We start from the raw sequence: 19,775 nt of genomic DNA on the forward strand, positions 1-19,775 counted from the left end.
AGGCCCAAAGTGACAATTCTTTGTCCCAGAGAATTGGTTAAGTAAATTTCCACCATGATCATGACAACAAAGAGGGGAGAATCAAGTTAAGCTTAATATCTCTTATCCGAGTATTTAGAAATTGTCATCTCTGCCAGAAATAATCCTTTCAAGTTAATCTCAATGATTTTCAATGCCCCTATTAGAATGTATTCTCACCCAGATTATATAGTCAGAAGCTAATAAAGATAAGGCCACTTTGGCAATGATTTTAAAGCAAATTTTAGAATCTATTTACCTCTAATGGGGACTAGAACTTACATAAGTAAAGGTCAGGAAACACACAAAGCAGTTGTAGATTCAAGATGCACAAACGAATCTTTGAGTCTTATGTGAAGAAACAGGATCTCTATGGTTATTTTTAAATGGGGTTAGGAGATTTTTAAATTCAAGGACTGACGAAATTTTATTTTCCCTCTGGGGAAATTGCTTGACTTCTGGGAAATATCCACTTTGTCTAAATTTTTGTACATTGATAAACTGAATGACCATGAACTCTAATAGGAAAGCTGAAATCCAAAACTAACACTGCCCTGTGAATTTCTTGGCCAAAGTGCTTTCACGCCATCAAGTTTCACAGTCAAATCAGATAGAAAAAAAAAAATAAATCATAGAACCAAGACTCAAAATCATATATTTAAATAAGAAAATGTAGTTAATCACAGCCACAAGTAAACATTGTTTTAGGACACAGAATTCATTTGCTAAATTTCTAAATATTTTATTCAAGAGTCAGGAATGTGACTATTTCTACTAGAAGTATTCCAATTTGGTCTGAGTTACTATGAAAATAAAAAGAGAGTCATAGTGTACTCTCAAAAAATTATTTCTTAGGCATTTGCTATCTGCTTTCTATTTTGTGAACTAGGGAGAATACAGCCAACACCCATGTGTACCGAGAGCTCTAAAGTAAAAATACATAAGGGTGAGAAGAAAAACACAGAAGAAAGGTGAGCTTAAGGCCATTTTGTGCCTCACAAAAATGTACTTCTTGGCATCTGGCAACACTCTCATGCAGCAAGGTGAACTTTTTTGCCCTTAGCATCCCATGGGTGTGATATTATCTTAACCTTATACATGCTATGATCTGGTTTGAAGAGCAGAGTTTAAGAGAAGTCAGTGAGATTTATTTTGGAATATATCAAGAAAATATGGCCTTGAGACCTCTGCTGATTCTTCCAAGGTCTAGGCCACAATAAATGCCTTTTAAAGAACTTTATTAAAACTACAGCTCTAGCCAACTCCTTCTCTGACTAGGTTCATGTCAACAAATGCTTCATCCTTCTCACATTAAAACAAGTAGCTTCTACCTCAGGCCTAGCTAAGATGTAAGAATAATCAAAGTTGTTACTTGGTGATCACCTGTTTGTTTGATACAGTACTAGGGGGCTTCCATATGCCATCCAATTATTACTCATAAAAAAATCTTCTCATAGGGGTCAAGGGTTGAAAAACTACCTACTGGATACTATGCTCACTACCTGGGTGATGGGTGCAATCGAACCCTAAACCTCAGCATCATGCAATATATCCATGTAACAAACCTACACATGTACCCCTTGCATTTAATATGAAAATTGAAAAAAAAATCTCATGAGATACACATGGCTAGTCTTATTTTATAGAAGAGAACACTAAGGCTCAGAAAGGTTCAGTAACTTGGTTTCAGAAATTAGCATGTGATATTGGAATTTGCACCAGATGCGTCTTTATTCTAAAGTTTGTGCTTATGGTTTCCATATTCTCTTCATTATGCTTGCCTTTTCAAAGACTCCTGACATTTGGACAGGGAAATGGGTCCTCTAGCTTCCTTTAACGTGCTTCCAAATAAATAACAGCTTCAAAAGGCGTACCTGCTCAACTTAAATGGTACAATCAGAGCTTCTTATTCTCCTTTTCATGACCATTTCTCACATTTGGCTTCCATATCCCTAGAGGCAATGTTGGAATTGTGCCCACTCCCTAGGCAAGGGGTCATTTCACCATTTCACTCGACTTCCCATAACTGGTGTACAGATAGGCTGCTACTGCTGACACATCATCCTTGGCTGAACCTCATTGGTTCTTTGTTCTTAAAGACACTTGTGCCTTATCAAGGTTACCAGCAGTATCCATCTTGCTAACTATGGTGGTCAATATTCAGTCTTCTTACTTGTTCTATTAATTGCATTCGATGGCTGATCAGCCCTTGCTTCACTCGGCTTCCAGGACATGATTCCCTGGTTGCTCCTCCTCAGACTCCTTTACTAGTTTCTTCTTGTCCTCCCAGCTTCTAAATAGTGGGAAGCTCCAGGTATCAATCCTTAGAGCTCTTCTCTATCCACCTTCACTCCCTGGATGACCCATTCTTTAGCATAGCTTTAAATCCCTTCTACACATTGACCACCTTTAAACAAATACCTTCATCCTGTGCCTCTCTTTCTTGAACTCCAGACTGGTATATCCAACTGCCTGCTTATCTTGGATGTTTAGGAGGAAAAATATTCCAAAACCATATCCCTGGTTTCCTTTCCAAAGCTCTTCTTTTCACAATCTTCCCCATTTTAGTAAATGGCAACTCAGTTTATACTCTTGCTCAGTCCAGAAACCTTACGGCCATGTCAATGTCCACCAACGTAAAATTCATCAGCACATATGGGTGATGGCTTTGTCTTTACCTATAAGATATATACAGAATCCAAATACTGCTCACCAGCTCCTCTGTGACCATTCAGGTTCAAACAATCATTATCTGTCACTGCAATTACTGCAATATATTTTCAGCCATCTCCCTGGTCCACCTTTACCCCTTTCATTCTATTCTCAGCACCACACACAGACTTACTCTTTAAAATATAAGTCAGATCATGACATTCTGCTCAAAACCCAGTGAAATCTTCCCACTTACTCAGAGCAAGAGGCTAACTCCATACAATGGCCTGAAAGAATATACAAGATTTCACCTCTCATTATTTCTCTAAGTCACCTCTGACTAATTTCTTCTCACTCTTCTCTGGCCTCCTTTGCTTTGCTTCAAACGTGTCAAGCACATTCCCACATAAGGGCCATTGCACTTGCTACTTCCTCTTCCTGGAACTGACTTCCGCCATCTATATGGGGAGCCTTTGTTTCTTTCAAGTCTCTGCTTCAGTGGCGCTACTTACACCTTCTCTGACCACTCCCCACAACCCTTCCAGCCCACTCTGTCTCTTTTTCTCCATAGCATTTTCCACTTTTTGGTATATTTCATGTTTTGTTTTATTTTCAATTTCCTGTCTGTTTTACCTAGAATGTAAACTCCTGACATATGAGTGTAACTACCTATTTAGTGAGTGAATGGGCTATGCAATTTAAGGCTTGTTGGAACCCTCGATAGCATCATCTCTTTCCCGACAAGGCTGTCTCTTCCACCTAAACTCTAGATTTTCCCTTACAGTCCAATTACCATATATGTATATCTTCTCATTGCCCTGTATGTAGATGCTCAGCTTAATGGTGTACTCGAGGATCCAGGCTCTGTCCCTTCCCCCTTTGCCATCCTTAGTAATTAGCTGCATTCATATACTTGTCTTCTCATTGACCCAAGGAGATTGCCATAGTTCCAGGAGTCACTTAAAGACAAAATAACGTTTTGCTAAAAAGAGCAATATTTCCTCCGATAATCTACTTTTCAGCAGGGAAGTAAACCATTCCCTCTGGGAGGACTCTCAGCAGGCTTCCCTTTACTGTGTCAAATGCCCCATTTTTTAAGTGCAAGGGAGGCTGGGAAAGCAAGCTGCTGGTGTGAGCAGCCTCTGCAGTGGGATGCAGAAAGTGTGGTGGGGGTAGGGATGGTTGTTGGATAGAAAAAGCAAGTGTGTCTGTTGCAGTCCACATATTTTTAACTCCCGAGAAATTTTTCTTCTCCTCTTATTTGTCTTCTCTTATTGTGTTACAGACTCTTGTTCTTACTTTAGAGATACCAAGATTTTATTTTGTCTCCATGGGAATGTTAAACATAATATTTTGATGTTTTCTTCTGTTCTCTGGTTTTGCTCTATTTTCTTGGGGATCCTTTTTTAGGGTTTTTTAGTTTTATTTTGTTCTGTTTCGTCTGGTGTTTCATGCTAGACAGTGTCCTCCCTGTTTCTAAGTGAGGCACCAAAAGAGCTAATGGGAAAGAGTTGTGTCCATCAAGGGGCAGAGATTGATGACAGATGGATTTACTAGTGGATTCCCATGGAGACAAATGTCCTTTTCAGTGGGGGAGTCCCAAATGCAATAGATGGAGGTCTTTTCTTTACAACCATTCAGTTTCCTCAAAGAACATTCACTGTCAAACCTCAGTGCCTTATTGGTGGGGGCTATGAGTGGTCACATGCCTGGCTGCTAAGGATCTCAGAATCTCATAAAAAGTTTAGCTGGATCTCCCCAGGCCTCTGTTTTACCTGGTGTCCATGTTTTTGGTACTTTTTTTGGCACTTTTTTTTCTGAAAAATTAATCTTCAGTTTCTTGCAATAGTGGTAGAAAGGGATGAGGCTGGTGGGAGGGGAGGAGAGCTGTCACCTGACTTCCAACGATGGAAGTGGAGTGGAGGACCAGGGAGTCCCAATGATCTTTACAATGACATCATCTCATTGCCTGCTATCCCTGACATCGCTGGAGCACTGAGTCTCTCAAGGCCTCATTTAACTGGGTTCTTCTTTGGTGTCATTCACTGCAGGCACTTGGGTCCAACTTACCTCCATGCCATTAGGTTCATTATCTCTGGATCTGTTGTCTTCTCTCTTGTCCAGTTTGTCATTTGAGGTCACTTTTAATTATATCATATATCATATCATATCATATCATATCATATCATATCTCCATGTTATTTTAGTAGAGAATGCAAATCAAACATGTGTGGTCAATATCTTTTTACAATTTTTATTTTAAGAAATGGGGTTTCACATTGTTGCCCAGGCTACAGTGCAGTAGGGATTATAGTTCACTGCAGTCTTGAACTCCTGAGATCATGGGATCCTCCTGCCTCAGCCTCCCAAGGGCTGTGACTGTAGATGCATACCACCATGCCTTGCTAATTTTTAGATTTTTGTAGAGACAGGGTCTCACTATGTTGCCCAGGCTGGTCTTGAACTCCCGGGCTCAAGCAATCCTCCCCACTCAGCCTCCCAAAGCTCTAGGATTACAGGTGTGAGCTACTATGCCTGGTCCAATCTGTCCTTTTAAAATAGACATTCCAAGACGTTAAAGATTAAATAACTTCAAATCTGTCAGTGATCTTACAGATCTTGAAATCCAACCTCATCATTTTACAAATGAACAAAGGAAAACCCAGAAAAATGAGTTCCTTGCAAAAGTGAATGGTGGTGATGGGGCCCTCCTTTGGGAAGCAGTGTGGAAAGACTGTGGCCTCCATGCTCTTGAATCAGCCTGTCTAGTTTTGCATCTAAGCCCCATTCTCAGCCAGCTCTGTCTTAAACTGTCTGTGAATCACTTTCCTTACATGTAAAAGGGGGATAATAAGTTACTTAACTTATCAGGTTGTGGTGGGCACTAATGAAATAATATTTATAAGGCACTTAAAATAGTACTTTCAATAGTAATCAATCAATATATTATTATTAGTTTAAGTAAATCAAATTCAACTTTTAAAATCCTATACCTTGTACTATTAAACTAGAAAGATATCTTAGGATATATAAGAAATAAATCATTTTCTTAAAAATATACTATAAGGCTATAGTAACCAAAACAGCATGGTACAAGTACAAAAACAGACACATAGACCAATGGAACAGAATAGAGATCTCAGAAATAAGATCACACATCTACAACCATCTGATCTTTGATAAACCAGAGAAAAACAAGCAATGGGGAAAGGACTCCCTGTTTAATAAATGGTGCTGGGAGAACTGGCTAGCCACGTGCAGAAAATTCAAACTGTACCCCTTCCTTATATTTTATACAAAAATTAACTCAAGATGGATTAAAGATTTAATGGAAAACCCAAAACTATAAAAACCTAGGAGAAAATCTAGGCAATACCAGTCACGACATAGGCATGGGCCAAGATTTCATGACAAAAATGTCAAAAGCAATTGCAACAAAAGCACAATTTGACAAATGGAATCTAATTAAACTAAAGAGCTTCCACACAGCAAAAGAAACTATCATCAGAGTGAACAGACAACTTACAGATGGGAGAAAATTTTTGCAATCTATCCATCTGACGAAAGGCTAATATCCAGAATCTATAGGGAACTTAAACAAATTTATGTAAAAAACAACCCCATTAAAAAGTGGGCAAAAGACATGAACAGACACTTCTCAAAAGAAGACATTTAAGTGGCCAAAAAACATGAAAAAAAGCTCAACATCACAAATCATTAGAGAAATGCAAATCAAGACCACAATGAGACACCATCTCACGCCAGACAGAATGGTGATTATCAAAAAGTCAAGAAACAACAGATGCTGGTAAGGCTATGGAGAAATAGGAACGCTTTTACACTGTTGGTGGGAATGTAAATTAGTTCAACCATTATGGAAGACAGCGTAGCAATTCCTCAGAGACTTAGAGCCAGAAATACCATTTGACCCAGTAATCCCATTGCTGGGTATATACTCAAAGGAATATAATAAATCATTCTATTATAAAGATACATGCACACTTATGTTCATTGCAGCACTGTTCACAATAGCAAAGACATGGAATCGATTCAAATGCCCATCAATGATAGACTGGATAAATAAAATATGGTATATATACACCATAGAATACTATACAGCCATAAAAAGGAAGGAGATCATGTCTTTTTCAGGAACATACGTGGAGCTTGAAGCCATCATTGTCAGCAAACTAATGCAGGAACAGAAAACCAAACACCACATGTTCTCACTTACAAGTAGGAGGTGAATAATGAGAACACATGGACACAAGGAGGGGAACAACACACACTATGGCCTGTTGGGGATAGAGGTTGTGGTGAAGGACAGCATCAGGATAAATAGCTAACACATGTGGGGCTTAATACCTAGGTGATGGGTTGATAGATGCTACAAACCACCATGGCACATGTTTACCTATGTAACAAACTTGCACGTCCTGCATATGTATCCTGGAACTTAAAATAAAATTCAATTTTTTTTTTTCAAAAAAGGAAATAAGTCATTCTAGTAGATGTATTCTGCATAGAGTAGTTAACAATATTGCTGATGGAAAAATAACTATCCCTGAAAAAGTCTACAATAATCTATCCATTTGATACATGTTTAAATTTATCCATTAAAAGAAACAAACATGGAATTCCATAATGGTTTTCAAAATAAAATATTTCGCTAATCTTCTAAAATTACTAACAGTTCTAACTGTTACAGGAACACTACCTCAAAGCATCTAAAATGGTATTCTATTTGCAGATCTAAATTGACCTACACTGAAAGTAAGTCGCTTTTGCTTTAAGTATAGGAATAAAACAAGAATATGTCAGTTTCACAGTTAAGTATTTCCCTGCCTACAACACAGCGGTTACAAGTGATTAAAAAAAAAAAAAAAAAAAAAAAAAAAACCAAGAAAACAAAGGTGTCATTATCACTTCCTGAGTGATCAGAGCTCAGATATTGATGGAGTAAGGGATATGTTTAAAAAACTATTTTTGTCCTAAGAAATTATCTTAATATGAAGATGAGGGAGAATATTACACATTTTCATTTCTTAGATCTCTTAGACATAGGCCAATGTGAATTTTGGAAGTGCGAGTTGGGGCAGCCCTCTGAGCCTGCCTTCCAGCTATCTTTCCTAATTAGAGGAGGATCCACACCCCAAAACAACACACAGAGGTCTATAGGGCACCAAAGCCCATCCTGGTCCTTCAGCACGGAATCCTGAGAGCTGCAGAGAGGAAGGAGTCATTCCCGGCCTCAATGATCACATGCTCACCAACACTTCCCACTGCTGTATTAGATTAGCATTTTTAGCAAAAGTACTGCTGACTCATCACCAACTGCTGGCCTTTTCCTTTCCACTCCTGCCTAGTCATTCCTCTCTGTGGCGTGGGCTGCAGGGGCCCTTGACGTACTGTTGTGCCCTTTTCCTCACCAAGAGTCATCCTGTTTTTTATGACATTATTCTCCTATTTGTCAATGTCTGTTTGAAATCATTTCTGTTCTCTAGGAAAAAAAAAAAAGCTAGGCAAACAAAACAAAAAAAAATTTAGAAACTATCCTCCTCCAAATGAATCCCAAATTAATAAGTAGAAAATTAAATAATTCTTGTCCTTGAAAGATACAGATTGTAAGCATGTTGAATTACCTAAGTGGTTAACAATAATACTGTGTTTAATAATGGTGAACTCATGCAAGAAAGGAATATACACTATGAGCTAAAACAACAATAAAACCGTTAAACTCAAACTTTATTATAGTACAATGAACATCATAAACAATTGTCAAAGGCATTATTTTTCCATAAATATTTTCCCCAATCCATTTTATTATATATCCAACTGTGTCTCTTTACCCCTCCAAATCCAAATTATTTCCTGGTAACTTTTCTAGCCTTTAAAGTGCATGTGTTTTATAAAATACATACAGAACGTGTAATTTCAAAAAGATTTTCATGGTCTTGATGCTAAATTTTACATTCTACATCAGTTACAAAATGTTGATAAAAATAACCTAACATAAAATAAGGATAATTATTAATATTTTGCTGCCTGCAATTATTTTCCTGCAGAAAATGAGAAATTATCTGGGCATAATTAATAAAATACATCATTAGATCCTTTTTGGAAAAGATCAGGTATATATCAGTTAAATTGATTACAGCATTGATATGGTTTGGCTCCGTGTGCTCACCCAAATCTTACCTTGAATTGTAATAATCTCCAGGTGTCAAGGGAGGGACCCTGTGGGAAGTAACTGAATCACAGGGGTGGGGTTTTCCCATGTTGTTCTCATGATAGTGAATAAGTCTCATGAGATCTGATGGTTTTATAAAGGAGAGTTCCCCTACACATGCCCTCTTGCCTGCTGCCATGTAAGACATGATTTTGCCCCTAATTTGCCTTCCGCCATGATTGTGAGGCCTCCCCAGCCATATGGAACTGTGAGTCCAATAAACCTCTTTCCTGGGTCACTTCCAAGATGGCTGAACAGGAAGAGCTCCAGTCTGCAGCTCCCAGTGTGACTGACGCAGAAGATGGGAGATTTCTGTATTTCCAACTGAGGTGCCTGGTTCATCTCATTGGGACTGATTGGACAGTGGGTGCAGCCCATAGGGGACAAGTCAAAGCAGGGAGGGGCACTGCCTCACCCAGAAGCACAAGGAGTCAGGGGATTTCCCTTTCCTAGCCAAGGGAAGCTGTGACAGACTGTACCTGGAGGAACTGTATACTTTCGTCCAAATACTGCACTTTTCCCACAGTTTTAGCAACTGGCAGAAAAGAAGATTCCCTCCCATGCCTGGCTCAGCAGTCCCACGCCCATGGAACCTTGCTCACTGCTAGCACAGCAGTCTGAAATCGACCTGTGACGCTGCAGCTGGGCAGAGGGAGGGGCATCCACCATTGCTGAGGCTTCAGTAGGTAAACAAAGTGGCTGGGAAGCTCAAACTGGGCAGAGCCCACCACAGCTCAGCAAGGCCTACTGCCTCTCTAGACTCCACCTCTGTGGGCAGGGTATAGCTGAACAAAAGGCAGCAGTCAACTTCTGCAGACTTAAACGTCCCCATCTGACAGCTCTGAAGAGAGCAGTGGTTCTCCCAGCACAGAGTTCGAGCTCTGAAAATGGACAGACTGACTGGGAGACACCTCCCAGTAGGGGCTGACAGACACCTCATACAGGTGGGTGCCCTTCTGGGACGAAACTTCCAGAGGAAGGATCAGGCAGCAATATTTACTGTTCTGCAATATTTGCTGTTCTGCAGCCTCTGCTGGTGATACCCAGGCAAACAGGGTTTGGAGTGGACCTCCAGCAAACTCCAACAGACCCACAGCTGAGGAGCCTGTTAGAAGGAAAACTAACAAACAGAAAGGAATAGCATCAACATCAACAAAAAGGATACCCACACCAAAACCCCATCTGTAGGTCACCAACATCAAAGACCAAAGGTAGATAAAACCACAAAGATGGGGAGAAACCAGAGCAGAAAAGCTGAAAATTCCAAAAACCAGAGCGCTTCTTCTCCTCCAAAGGATTGCAGCTCCTTACCAGCAATGGAACAAAACTGGACAGAGAATGAGTTTGAGGAGTTGACAGAAGTAGGCTTCAGAAGGTCAGTAATAACAAACTTCTCTAAGCTAAAGAAGCATGTTCTAACTCATCACAAGGAAGCTAAAAACCTTGAAAAAAGGTTAGACAAATGGCTAACTAGAATAAACAGTGTAGAGAAGAACTTAAATGACCTGATGGAGCTGAAAACCACAGTATAAGAACTTCATGATGCATGCACAAGCTTCAATAGCTGATTCAATCAAGTAGAAGAAAGGATATCAGTGATTGAAGATTAAATTAATGAAATAAAGTGAGAAGACAAGATTAGACAAAAAAAAAAGTAAAGAACAAAATCTCCAAGAAATATAGGACTATGTGAAAAGACCAAATCTACATTTGACTGGTGTCCTAAAAGTGATGGGGAGAATGGAACCAAGTTAGAAAACACTCTTCAGGATATTACCCAGGAGAACTTCCCCAGTGTAGCAAGGCAGGCCAACATTCAAATTCAGGAAATACAGAGAAAACCACAAAGATACTCCCTGAGAAGAGCAACCCCAAGACACATAATTGTCAGATTCACCAAGTTTGAAATGAAGGAAAAAATGTTAAGGGCAGCCAGAGAGAAAGGTTGGGTTACCCACAAAGGGAAGCCCATCAGACTAACAGCGGATCTCTCAGCAGAAACCCTACAATTCAGAAGAGAGTGGGGGCCAATATTCAACATTCTTCAAGTAAAGAATTTTCAACCCAGAATTTCACATCCAGCCAAATTAAGCTTCATAAGTGAAGGAGAAATAAAATCCTTTACAGACAAGCAAATGCTGAGAGATTTTGTCACCACAAGGCCTGCCTTACAAGAGCTCATGAAGGAACCTCTAAACATCTAAAGGAACAACCAGTACCAACCACTGCAAAAACATGCCAAATTGTAAAGACCATCAATGCTATGAAGAAACTGCATCAATAAACAGGCAAAATAACCAGTTAACATCATAATGACAGGATCAAATTAACACATAACAATATTAACCTTAAATGTAAATGGGCTAAATGCCCCAATTAAAAGACACAGACAGGCGAATTGGGTAAAGAGTCAAGACCCATCAGTGTGCTGTATTCAGGAGACCCATCTCACATGCAGAGACACACTAGGCTCAAAATAAAGGGATGGAGGAAGATCTACCAAGCAAAGGGAAAACAAAAAAAGCAGGGTTGCAATCCTGGTCTCTGATAAAGCAGACTTTTAACCAACAAAGACCAAAAGAGACAAGGCCATTATGAATGGTAAAGGGATAAATTCAACAAGAAGAGCTAACTATCCTAAATATATACGCACCCAATATAGGAGCACCCAGATTCATAAAGCAGGTCCTTAGAGACCTACAAAGAGACTTAGACTCCCACACAATAATAATGGGAGACTTTAACACCCTACTGTCAATATTAGACAGACCAACGAGACAGAAGGTTAACAAGGATATCCAGGACTTGAGCTCAGCTTTGCACCAAGCAGACCTAATAGACATTTACAGAACTCTCCACCCCAAATCAACAGAATATACATTCTTCTCAGCACCACATCACAGTTATTCTAAAATTGACCACATAATTGAAAGTAAAACATTCCTCAGCAAATGTAAAAGAACAGAAATCACAACAAACTGTATCTCAGACCACAGTGCAATCAAATTAGAACTCAGGATTAAGAAACTCACTCAAAACTACACAACTACATGCAAACTGAACAACCTGCTCCTGAATGACTACTGAGTACATAACGAAATGAAGACAGAAATAAAGATGTTCTTTGAAACCAATGAGAACAAAGACACAACATACCAGAATCTCTGGGACACATTTAAAGCAGTGTGTAGAGGGAAATTTATAGCACTAAATGCCCACAAGAGAAAGCAGGAAAGATCAAAAATCAACACCCTAACATCACAATTAAAAGAGCTAGAAAAGCAAGAACAAACACATTCAAAAGCTAGCAGAAAGCAAGAAATAACTAACATCAGAGCAGAACTGAAGGAGACAGAGACATAAAACACCCTTCAAAAAATCAATGAATCCAGGAGCTGGTTTTTTGAAAAGATCAACAACATAGATAGACCACTAGCAAGACTAATAAAGAAGAAAAGAGAGAAGAATCAAATAGATGCAATAAAAAAAGATAAAGCGGATATCACCACTGATACCACAGAAATACAAACTATAGTATTCAGAAATACAGTATTCATTATATTCAGAAATATAGTATTCAGAAATACAAACTATAGTATTCAGAGAATACTATAAACACCTCTATGCAAGTAAACTAGAAAATCTAGAAGAAATGGATAAATTCTGGATACATACACCCTCCCAAGACTAAACCAGTTAGAAGTTGAATCTCTGAAAAGACCAATAACAGGTTCTGAAATTGAGGCAATAATTAATAGCCTACCAACCAAAATAAGTCCAGAACCAGACGGATTCACAGCCAAATTCTACCAGAGGTACAAGGAGGAGCTGGTACCATTCCTTCTGAAACGATTCCAATTAATAGAAAAACAGGGAATCCTTCCTAAATCATTTTATGAGGCCAGCATCATCCTGATACCAAAGCCTGGCAAAGACACAGCAAAAAAAGAAAAATTTAGACCAATATCCCTAATGTGAAAATCCTTAAAAAAATTCTGGCAAACTGAATCCAGCAGCACATCAAAAAGCTTATCCACCACGATTAAGTTGGGTTTATCCCTGGGATGCAAGGCTGGTTCAACATACGTAAATCAATAAACATAATCCATCGCATAAATAGAATGAATGACAAAAACCACATGATTATCTCAATAGATGCAGAAAAGGCCTTCAACAAAATTCAACAGCCTTCATGCGAAAAACTCTCAATAAATTCGGTATTGATGGAATGTATCTCAAAATAATAAGGGCTATTTACAACAAACCCACAGCCAATATCATACTGAATGGGCAAAAACTGGAAGCATTCCCTTTGAAAACTGGCACAAGACAGGGATGCCCTCTCTCACCACTCCTATTCAAAATAGTGTTGGAAGTTCTGGCTAGGGCAATCAGGCAAGAGAAAGAAATAAAGGGTATTCAATTAGGAAAAGAGGAAGTCAATTGTCCCTGTTTGCAGATGACATGATTGTATATTTAGAAAACCCCATCATCTCAGCCCAAAATCTCCTTAAGCTGATAAGCAACCTCAGCAAAGTCTCAGGATACAAAAATCAATGTGCAAAAATCACAAGCATTCCTATACACCAATAACAGACAAACAGAGAGCCAAATCATGAGTGAACTCCCATTCACAATTGCTACAAAGAGAATAAAATACCTAGGAATCCAACTTACAAGGGATGTGAAGGACCTCTTCAAGGAGAACTACAAACCACTGCTCAACAAAATAAAAGAGGACACAAACAAATGGAAGAACATTCCATGCTCATGGATAGGAAGACTCAATATCGTGAAAATGTCCATACTGCCCAAGGTAATTTATAGATTCAATGCCATGCCCATCAAGCTACCAATGACTTTCTTCACAGAATTGGAAAAAACTACTTTAAAGTTCATATGGAACCAAAAAAGAGCCCGCATAGCCAAGACAATCCCAAGCAAAAATATCAACGCTGGAGGCATCATGCTACCTGACTTCAAACTATACTATAAGGCTACAGTAACCAAAACAGCATGGTACTGGTACCAAACAGATATATAGACCAATAGAACAGAACAGAAGCCTCAGAAATAAGACCACACATCTACAACCATCTGATCTTTGACAAACCTGACAAAAACAAGCAATGGGGAAAGGATTCCCTTTTTAATAAACGGTGCTGGGAAAATTAGCTAGCCATATGTAGAAAGCTGAAACTGGGTCCCTTCCTTACACCTTATACAAAATTTAACTCAAGATGGATTAAAGACTTAAATGTAAGACCTTAAACTGCAAAAACCCTAGAAGAAAACCTAGGCAATACCATTCAGGACATAGGCATGGGCAAAGACTTCGTGACTAAAACACCAAAGCAATGGCAACAAAAGCCAAAATAGACAAATGGGATCTAATTAAACTAAAGAGCTTCTGCGCAGCAAAAGAAACTATCATCAGAGTGAACAGGCAACCTACAGAGTGGGAGAAAATTTTTGCAATTTACCCATCTGACAAAAGGCTAATATCCAGAATCTAAGTTAAACAAATTTACAAGAAAAAACAAACAACCCCATCAAAAAGTGGGCAAAAGACATGAACAGACACTTCTCAAAAGAAGACATTTATGCAGCCAACAGACACATGAAAAAAATGTTCATCATCACTGGTCATCAAAGAAATGCAAATCAAAACCACAATGAGATACCATTTCACTCCAGTTAGAATGGCTATCATTAAAAAGTCAGGAAACAACAGATGCTGGAGAGGATATGGAGAAATAGGAACACTTTTACATTGTTGGTGGGAGTGTAAATTAGTTCAACTACTGTGGAAGACAATGTGGCAATTCCTCAAGGATCTAGAACTAGAAATACCATTTGACCCAGCCATCCCATTACTGGGTATATGCCCAAAGGATTATAAATCATGCTGCTATAAAGACACATGCACACATGTGTTTACTGCAGCACTATTCACAATAGCAAAGAGTTGGAACCAATCCAAATGTCCATCAATGATAGACTAGATTAAGAAAATGTGGCACATATACACTGTGGAATACTATTGCAGCATAAAAACAGATGAGTTCATGTCCTTTGCAGGGACATGGATGAAGCTGGAAATCATCATTTTCAGCAAACTATCACAAGGACAGAAAACCAAACACTGCATGTTCTCACTCATAGGTGGGAGTTAAACAATGAGAACACATGGACACAGGGTGGGGAACATCACACCGAGGCCTATGGGGGAGTCGAGGACTGCGGGAAGGATAGCATTAGGAGAAATAACGAATGTAAATGTCGAGTTGATGGGTGCAGCAAACCAACATGGCACATGTATACCTATGTAACAAACCTGCACATTGTGCACAGAAACCCTAGAACTTAAAGTAAATAAAAATAAATAAATAAACCTCTTTCTTTTATAAATTACCCAGTTTCAGTTATGTATTTATTAGCAGCATGAGAACAGATTAATACAAGCATACTTTTTGTATATATATATAGCATGCTTAAGTTTCATGGGACCAGCAAGCTCTCAAATGATAAATGGAGGAAATGCAGAGAACATGAAATACAACCGAAATCTTCAGGCATCTGTTGTGATTAATGCTAATAACACGTACACTTTCTTGTGGGCCTGACCCTTCCTAGTTTCCAGCTTCTTCCCTCCTAACTGTTAAGTCACTTGCTCCCTATCCTATCCCCACCTCACCTACTGGCTCGACCTCATCAAATCGCTAGGAAGAAATTCGACCTTAGCTGGGGCTGGAACTCTCTGGAACTGCTAGGCAGCCAACTGGAGTCTGATGCCCAGCCACTGAATGTTATGCCTCTCACCATGGTTTTGGTCTTTCTGCTCTGTTCCCAAGTTGCAGTATCCACTGTGTGCTCTGGATTTGTCCCTTGTCCTGTGCCCACGTCCCTTCCTGGGAGCTTGCCCAGCATTCCCGCAGAACTGGGGGGCCTTTTTCTCCTGCCAGTCCACCTCCTAGAGACTGGAGTCCTTTTCCTCTTCCACAGATCCAGGAGACAGACGTGGTGTTAAAGGACCTGGTTTGGACGTCATACAGACTGCCACTTCCTAGCCGTGTGTCCTTGGGAACTCAGCTAACCCCTCTGGCCTCTATGTCCTCACCTGTGAAACTTTATAAGGATCTTGCAAGGGCTTAATGAGCTAATAGATATAAAACATTTAGAACAATAGTTGGCCCTAAGTAGTCAGTGAATGTTATTTTTTATTAGGAGTGGTACCAACATACATAGGTGGGCTGATACCTGATACTGGCTTGGAGTTCTGAAGGTTGTGATCTTTCATCCATCTTTTTTTGAGATGGAGTCTCGTTCTGTCAACCAGGTTGGAGTGCAGTGGCGCAATTTCAGCTCACTGCAACCTTCCCAGTCTCCTGAGTAGCTGGGACTACAGGCGCCTGCCACCACAACTGGCTAATTTTTGTATTTTTAGTAGAGCTGGCATTTCACCATGTTGCTCAGGCTGGTCTTGAACTCCGGAGCTGAAGTGATCTGCCCATCTCAGCCTCCTAAAGTGCTGGGATTACAGGCATGAGCCACTGCGCCTGGCCATTTCATCCATCTTTCAACTACTTATGACCCCTGCTGCACTGGACTTCAACTTGCATCTGTAGCAGTGAGTCCCTTCCCTGATATGTCCGCTCCAGGGCTGGGTCATGTTCCCGGTCCTGGATTCAACCCCAGCCTGTTGCAGTCAGCTGAGTTAAGCACAGCTCTGTCCCCAGAGTGATCTCTCAACACTGGATTGATGCTATAATCTAATAATTACTTCTGCATCATTCTCTTATTTTCCCTCTCAGTGTCTGCTTTTCATAAGGAAAAAAACTCTAACGAGAATCTCTATAGAGAACTAAATTTGAATATAAAGAATGTATATTAAGAATATGCATGGCTATTTATAAAATAAAAAGGCTGTAAGGAGTGATAACAAAAAATATTGAGATTAACCATATTACATAAATGGGCTTTGGTTTCACTTTAAAAAAAATATTTCACTTCATAGAATTAACTATCTCAAAGTAAACTTGCTTAGAGCAATGCTAGATGATCTCTTTTTAAGGCCAAACTAGGTATTTGTTTCATGCCAGTGTTCTTCATCCATGCCCTGCTGAAAGCCCATAGTAAATATCTCTTAAAACCCAAAAGTCAAAGAGAAAACGGGTCCATCAACACTCTTTGCTTCAGTACACACAGGAATAAGACAGATGTTTCAGCGCTTCTATCCAGAGGGCACATAGAAATTGTGTTCTGGTTTTCGTAAATACCTCTCATTAATTTTTAATGATTTACGTGAACTGATTCAAACTACCCAGGCCTGTTCCTGACTTACTCTTTAGTTAATAACTCCCCCTTTGAAGTTTGCAAAAATATTTTGAGGACGTTAAAAAATATTTTAGACACTAACATGGAAAAAATCTGTAGCTTCAAAGGAAATATCCAACTGTTTGCAAAAGAGTATTGAAGTGACATTGCAGGACCCAAGATTTTTTTTTTTTTTTTTTGAGACAGAGTCTCACTCTGTCCCCAGACTATAGTGCAGTGGTGCCATCTTGGCTCACTGCAAGCTCCACCTCCCGGGTTCAAGGGATTCTCCTGCCTCAGCCTCCCAAGTAGCTGTGACTACAGGCGCACGCCACCACACCCAGCTAATTTTTGTATATTTAGTAGAGGTGAGGTTTCACCATGTTGGCCAGGATGGTCTCGATCTCTTGACCCTGTGATCTGCCTGCCTCGGCCTCCCAAAGTGCTGGGATTACAGGCATGAGCCACCGCGCCTGGCACAGGACTCAAGATTTTTAAATGGCCAAAGAGTAAAGACAATGTTTTCTGTTATATTTCAGCTATTCGAACACTTGCAAATAAGATTACTGAAAAAGAGGAGGAGCTACCAATTTTCACTAACTCCAAGTTGCACATTTTTTGTTATATTATAATATCTCCCAAATCAAGATGCATCTTACATACAATCCAAGTCAAGTCATGGCTTAATTTAGAGCATTTTTTATTTCATAGTGGTACATAAAGTAACAATCTATGATGTCTTTAGATTTAAAGAAATATGGTAAGTTTTAGAATTTTTTTGGTCTCTCATCTTCCTCCTTCTATTCCTTTATTTTCTTCTACTTTCCTATTTCTTTATTTTTCTTCTCCATTTTTACTTAAAAACATATATGTGTGTGTGCATGTGTACCTATAAACCTGCTTTGGACCCATCTAACACCCCCAAAAACTGAGGAACTCTTCTCCTATCTTCAAAGAATTGGAGTCTTTTTTCCTCACCCAAAGCCCAAGGTGAGACTCTGCTAAAAACAGATTTCCTGTCTCAAAAAGAAAAGGAGGCTTTCTTTTTCTTTTTTCTCTTAAGATGGTGTCTTGCTCTGTCACCCAGGCTGGAGTGCAGTGGTGTGAACTCAGCTCACTGCAACCTCCACCTCCCGGGTTCAAGTGATTTTATTGCCTCAGCCTCCCGAGTAGCTGGGATTACACGTGCCCACCACCACACCCAGCTAATTTTTGTATTTTTAGTAGAGATGGGGTTTCAACATGTTGGCCAGGCTGGCCTCGAACTCCTGACCTCAGATAATCAGCCCACCTCGGCCTCCCAAAGTGCTGGGATTACAGGTGTGAGTCACTGTGCCCAGCCAAGAAAAGGAGGCTTTCGGCTGAGCGTGGTGGCTCACACCTGTAATCCTAGCACTTTGGGAGGCCGAGACAGGCAGATCACGAGGTCAGGAGATCGAGACCATCCTGGCTACCATGGTGAAACGCTGTCTCTACTAAAAATACAAAAAATTAGCCGGGCGTGGTGGTGGGCGCCTATAGTCCCAGCTACTCAGGAGGCTGAGGCAGGAGAATGGTGTGAACCCAGGAGGCGGAGCTTGCCGTGAGTCAAGATCGCACCACTGTACTCCAGCCTGGGTGACAGAGCGAGACTCTGCCTCAAGAAAAAAAAAAAAAGAAGAAAAAGAGGCTTTCAATTCCAGACACCCTTGCTACTTGGAAACAGTTCAGCAAAAGTTCACCTTGGTATAGGGTGAAGACTACTCACTAAAACTGAAGACACTGGACCTGGCTTATCCATTCTGTTCCCGTTCCTCACTAGCACAGATAACAAGAGCTGACTGATTTAAACCCTTTGTTCTGAACTGTGGGAATGAGAGAGAAAAAATGTATTTAGCGTTTCTCTTCCCTCAAGGGAGCAGGTTTGTGGCTAACCCTTAGCTCTAATGAGCTTCTTTAATACGAACGCCAGCTTCCCCAGGGGCCCACATCCCCTGCGTGGCAAATCTCTCAGCCCTACTGTGGTTACGCTGTGAGTTGTATTTGAGCTCCAAAAAATCTCTTGGTGTTGCCAACATGCAGGGATTATTCATACAAAGCAGGGCACATTCAAACAACATGGGGCGGGATCTAGGGCAACTGTGGCCTGCCTAAAATAAAATTCATCCTCAATTTTTAAAGCCTTGAAGTTGTAGTTTGAAGACTACTTTGTGCAGAGGTTAGCTAACCAAATTGGTGGAAAACAATGAGATCAGAATGTTGCACCTCTGAATTACACTTTATCCTCACATTGGATTGCATATAAATTAATGAGCTTTTAAACCAGGGCAACATTTGAGAGGGAATAAAGGGGAGAAACTTGGCAAATAATGCATCCACATACAAAAAAGCTGTCTAAAAAGTCACTTGCTGGCACCTAACAATACTTCCCTCAAATTCTCCTGTTTCTTCACTCAAAGTCCCTTAGAATAGATATCCCAAAAGGCCTCCCACTTCTACCCTGATAGAGCTTTCTCAAAACACACTAAATCTGATTGCAGTCCTAGCTATTTGGGAAGTTGAGGCAGGAGGATCATTTGAT

The 19,775-nt window shown here is 39.9% G+C and overlaps 1 protein-coding gene across 5 annotated transcripts in view; it reads right to left on the bottom strand.

Annotated features, from left to right (window-relative positions):
- PRTFDC1 (phosphoribosyl transferase domain containing 1) overlaps nucleotides 1-19,775 on the bottom strand; it is a 108,936-nt gene that overhangs the window by 66,473 nt on the left and 22,688 nt on the right. The gene's annotated exons all lie outside the window — the stretch shown is intronic.

The sequence above is a fragment of the Macaca fascicularis genome, chromosome 9, assembly GCF_037993035.2.
Source record: "Macaca fascicularis isolate 582-1 chromosome 9, T2T-MFA8v1.1".
In the NCBI taxonomy this organism is placed as follows: Eukaryota; Metazoa; Chordata; class Mammalia; order Primates; family Cercopithecidae; genus Macaca; species Macaca fascicularis.